Source organism: Canis aureus, chromosome 26 (assembly GCF_053574225.1).
Source record: "Canis aureus isolate CA01 chromosome 26, VMU_Caureus_v.1.0, whole genome shotgun sequence".
NCBI lineage: Eukaryota > Metazoa > Chordata > Mammalia > Carnivora > Canidae > Canis > Canis aureus.
The window spans coordinates 26,373,100-26,379,099 of NC_135636.1; positions in this window are offsets into that span (position 1 = coordinate 26,373,100).

Genomic DNA, 6,000 nt, shown 5'->3' on the forward strand with positions numbered 1-6,000 from the left:
CATTAAATGGTCCTGAGAAAACTGGATAACTATATGCAGAAAAAATGAAACTGTACCCCTATTTTACACCACTCACAAAAATGAACTCAAAATGGATTAAAGACTGAAACTGAAGACCTGAAACTGAATAACTTCTAGAAGAAAACCTAGGGGGAAACCCCTTGACAGTAGTCTTGGCAATGATTTTTTGGATGTGATACCAAAGTCCAAGCAACAAAATCATAAATCAACAAATAGGAGTACATCAAACTAAAACTCTTCTGCATAGCAAAAGAAACTGTCAACAAAATAAAAAAGAAATCCATGGAATGGGGTAGAATATTTGCAAATCATTTATCTGGCAAGGGATTAATATCCAAAATATATGAAGAACATACAACAATTCAGTAGCAAAAGCAGTCAGATTAAGAAATGGGGAAAGGACCTGAACAAAACAATTTTTCTAAAGAAGACATACAAATGGCCAACATGTACATGAAAAGATGCTCAATATTACCAACCAACAGGGAAATTCAGCTCAAAATCACAATATGAAATCACCTCACACTAAAATGGCTATCCCCAAGAAGATAAGAGTTAAGAAGGATTGGTGAGGATGTGGAGAAAAGGGAATCATTGTGCACTGTCGGTAGGAATGTAAATGTGTGCAGCCACTGGGGAAAACAATATGAGGTTCCTCAAAACATCTAAAACAGAACTGCCATATGATCCAGCAATTTCAATTCTGGGCATATATTTAAAGGAAGTGAAAATAGGAACTCAAAGAGACATCTGCACTTCCATGTTCATTGCAGCATTGTGCACAGTAGCCAGCATATGGAAGCAAGCAATCTAAGTGTCCACCAGTGGATGAGTGGGTAAAGAAGATGTGGTGCATATATCCAATGGAATATTATTCAGCCATGAGAAAGAAGGAAATCCTGCCTTTTGCAAAACATGGGTGGACCTTGAGGACATTATGCTAAGTGAGACAAATCAGATAGAAAAAGACAAATCCTGTATGATATCACCTATATGTGGACTCTAAATAAAAGCCAAATTCGTAAAAACAGAAAGTAAAATAGTGGTTACCAGGGGCTGGGGGATAGGTTACCAGGGGTAAGAGAGAGGTTATTAAGGTCAGAAACTTGCAACTAGTAGGTAAATATTAAATCCTGGAGATTTAATGCACAGCATAGTGAATATAGACAACAGTATTGTATTATAGCCATCAAACTTGATAAAAGACTAGATTTTAACTATTCCCACCACAAAAAAAGAAAGATAATTATGTGACATGATAGAAGTGCTATCACTGAAATGGCAATCCTATTGCAATATATAAATGTATCAAATCAACATGCTCTACACCTTAAATTTACCAATATTATATCAGTTATTTCACTTAAAAATAAAATAGCCACTTCACCAAATAAATAAACAAACAGAAAAGCCTTCTGTCTGATATCCTGCTTTAGAATGCAGCTGGCCAGAGGAAAGTTCTGAAGAATCCTTCTGTCTCCTTTACTTAAGGACTAGATGACAAAGACAACCCTGTTGATTTTCAGGCTCTCTGGGCTTCTTTTCTTTTTTTAAATATATTTTTAATGCTTTATTTCTTTAAGTAATCTCTACACCCAATGTGGGGCTTGAACTCACAACCTGAGATCAAGAGTCACATGCTCCTCTGAACAAGTAAGCCAGGCACTACTTCATGGGGCTTATTTTCTTGACCCAAGTTCAGATCATACTTGGCATTCCAAGGGCCTATCCAGGAGGTAGCTGAACCCTACATGATAATACTTGCTTTCTTGAGGATGTGTGTGTAAGGAGAGGAGGACCCAGAAAAAAACAAGGGGATAAAAGCTCAAATAAATTCTCCAGCATAAGCACTACAGAGAGGACAGAGCTCAATATCAGTTTTATTTCATACCCTTTTTGTTACCTCCACTAAAAGGTCCAATCCAAGGGACCACTTAGAAATCCTCGAGGACTCCACCATTTTGGTTTTGATCTTTGCACAGCTCCATCTTCTTGGAGATCAGCAGGATGAGGAACTTTGAGTTCCCCTTCATGGTTTGAATGTGTGATAATCTCGAGGTATGGGAACTTGTAAGAAAATCTTATCCTGAATAGAAAGAGCTTATAACAGCAAGTACAATTAAACCCAGACTACTGGCCACTGTCCTGCAGATAGTTCCCAGCCCAGTATCCCTAATCCAATCAGTTTTTGTTACTAAATAATTATGAGCTCTCTGCTGATACCATTCTATCTAAACTTCACATGTTACAATGCCAGGAGCTCAATTTCCCTTCTTGGGGAAATACAATTGAGTTCTAAGAATAAAACACTACTAAAACCTAGCAGCACTAAAACAGAACAGAACCCCTGTGACATACTAGTACTATCACATTTTGTAGATGAGAAAACTAAGGCCAGAAAGGGATAATAATTTCATTAATTTATTCAACAAATATTTTCTAAATACCTAGGTTGTTGAAAGACCTGTGGTTGACACTGGAGCTACAGTGCTGGAGATGACAGGCTTGTTAGCTGATCTGATGAAGCTCATGGTCTAGCAAAGAAAGTGGAAAATAAACAAGTGAAAATATACATGATTTGTGATTGCTAATACAAATGAAACAAGGAAGGCCTTCAAACCAAATGACAACTTGAACAGGAGGACCTCTCCTATTCAATTAGGAGTATTCATAGAAATCCCTTCTGAGAACATAACATTCAAGCTAAAATCTAAAGCATATAGCCATGAAAAAAAAATCATAGGAACAATGTTCTAAGAAGAGAACACAAAGAATATTTGCTAGGTAGTGTATAGTGACAAAAGGATAGATTATAGCAAATAAGCCCTAAAATCTCGGTGGTTTAACAACCATAATTTATGTTTGTTTATAAAAAGTCCAAGGATGGTCACCTTCTCTATCTTGTATTCGTTACAGCATTTGAAACATGTGGCATCTAAGATTATCACAGCACAGGAAAAGAAGGCTGGTTAATCACATGAAGTATCCTTATGAGTCAGAGCAGGAAGACTTACATCATTTCTCTACTTAATCCCATTGCTAGAGCCCAGTCACATGACACCAACCTAGCTGCTAATCAACCCATCTGAAATGGTTATAACCACCAACAAACATCATTTCTCTACTTATTCCCATTGGCCAGAGCTCAGTCATGTGACACAAACCTAGCTGCATGACAAAAACTTAGCTGAAGTAGTTACATCCTCTTAATTTCTTCTTCCTCAAATATAACACACTCAATACCTTCCCAAGATATACGGTTCAAAATCCAATCCTGCTGAAAACCCAGTAGCCCTGAGTGATGCATGGCCCTCACCACAGGTCCAGATGTGGATCTCCTCAGTCTGACACCTATGAACTAAAAAGACAAGTTATCTGCTCATCCACATCATATAAAATGCTGGGTGAGGAGTAAAGCAACTACAACAAATATTCTCATTTAGAAAAGTCCAGCACAAACATTGTATGTTCTCATCCATTTGGGGAATATAAATAATGTGAAAAGGAATAGAAGGGAAGGGAGAAGAAATGGGTAGGAAATATCAGAGAGGGAGACAGAACATAAAGACTCCTAACTCTGGGAAACGAACTAGGGGTGATGGAAGGGGAGGAGGGCAGTGGGTGGGGATGAATGGGTGACGGGCACTGAGGGGGGCACTTGACGGGATGAGCACTGGGTGTTATTCTGTATGTTGGCAAATTGAACACCAATAAAAAATAAATTTATTATTTAAAAAAAAGTCCAGCTGCCATTATTCTGTAGCAATGCTGAAATGCCATTAGGCCCAAATTGTGAAGCTCTTACTCTGTGCCCAGGGGAGAACCCTTCCTGATGCTCTGATTCTGTTCTCTGAGATGAGTTCCCTTGCCCTTTATTCTTTGTGACCCCTAAATCCATCCCTTGGAGCTTCTTCTTTACATACATAATTCTTCTTGGCTATATCTGAATTTTGGGAACTTGCCTCTGAAGCCTGCCTCCCTATGGAAGACTGGAAAACAAAAAATTGTTTTACATCTCACAAAGACTTTGTTGGCCTAGGGTTAAAAGTTTCTCTGGCAATATGGTACTTTTGAAGACTTAGTAGGCTCCTAATCTATTTGCTTCTAATCAGTTCCATCTGCAACTAACCAAACCCTATGCTCCATTCTACACTTACTTCTCAAATTATTTTTATACTTCTTTGCACTGTTCTTTCCCTCCCTCCCTCTCTCCCATCTCCCCCCTCCCTTTCGCTCTTCTTCTGTCTCTCTCTTCTTTTTCTCTCTCTCTTTCTCTTCCCCATAAGTAGTAGCCACCTTGAGGCTCTCAGGCTAAAACCGGAAGTCCATATCATTCCTCTAATCTTTTCCCTCACTCCACCTCACCTGAAATATTTTACTGGGATTTAGTTGTTCAATGCCTTTTAAATCTCATCTCTTATTATTTGGGACCTAGTATCAGTCTGATTTTCCAACCCCATGAAGGCCCTTGATTTCTGGACTCTTTATTCATATCTTTATTTGTGATAGCCAAAACTAGAAACAATCCAAATATCTGAGTGGTTAAACAATGGTATATTCACCCTGTGGAATACTACTCAGCAATAAAAAAGAGTAAACCATATAAACTTATGGAATCACTATGTGGTACATCTGAAAGTACTGTAACATTGTGTGTCAACTAGACTCAAACAAAATGGCTAACAAAACCATGTATGCATACACAAAGGAGTGAACTGCTGAAACATGTCACAACATGGATAAATCTTAAAATAATTGCACTGAAGTATAGAAGTCAGATTTTTTAAGAGTATATACTGTGTGATTACATTTATATATAATTCTGGAAAATACAACTAATCAACTAATGCATGATTACAAAAACCAGATCAGAGGCTGCCTGAGGTAGAGGACAGGCAGAGGCAAGGGGGGAGGGAATTCCAAAGAGGCATGAAGAATCTTTGGGGAATAGTAGATATGTTAATTATCTTGACATGTATTAATTATACATGTCAAAATTATCAAATTTTATGCTTTAAATATGTACAATTTATTGTTTGTTAATTATACCTCAGTACAGCTCTTTTATAGCTTTCAGCAACATGAAAGCCCAATGGATAGGTAAACAATAACTAAATAATATCCTCCAGGTATATTTATTGATGGGTAAGATCCCAACTTATCCCCACAAAAAGAATGGCTGAAAGTGGGCACAGGGCCCCAGACAGTGGTACCATGGGCCACACCCACTTACCTTCTCCCCTGTAATAGGCTCTTCCCCCTTTTAAGGAATTACCCTTTTGCACTCCCCCCACTGCCATCTCAGACATTAGGGCAGACTCTGAATTGGAGTGGGGTGACTCAAATGCTCCTGGTTTTCTGTAGTAAGACAAAGAATGATTTCCTCAAAGCCTTCCATTTTGAAAGGGTCAGGGGTCTCTTCATCATCAAGACATAGGGACACACCATTCATAACATTTAAAACATAAGCTTTTATGCTTGGATGGAATCAGAAAAGCTATTCTTTATCCTATGTAGAAAGTTCTACTCCATTACTTAGCCTCAACTTGACCAAGTCAGTTACAGAATACCTTTGACCTCTCTGGGCAGCCATGTCCTAGTAAGGGAGTTCAGCCTAATACTAAATAATATAATACTAAAATTATATTAACCATAACTATAATAATAACTAATATAATGCTAAAATTAATTTGGAACTAGCCCATCACCATCCTGGGCACTCTACATGGGGTCATCCAATAAGAGAACAATTTCTTTATACACATGCCAGCCCTGCAAATTCCTGCAGACTGTTCTCCTGCAGATATGGTCATTGATCCCAGTAGAATCAGCAACCCCCTCTAAAGCTCTACAGGGACTTTTAGGGCCAAGTAAAAAAGAGGAAACGAGTTGATGTGGTGTGAAAATGCTATAAGGAGGCAAGATAAAGCTAGTCAACTGTAAGGATCACATCATCTGCATCTCAAAGGCAGATCTGAA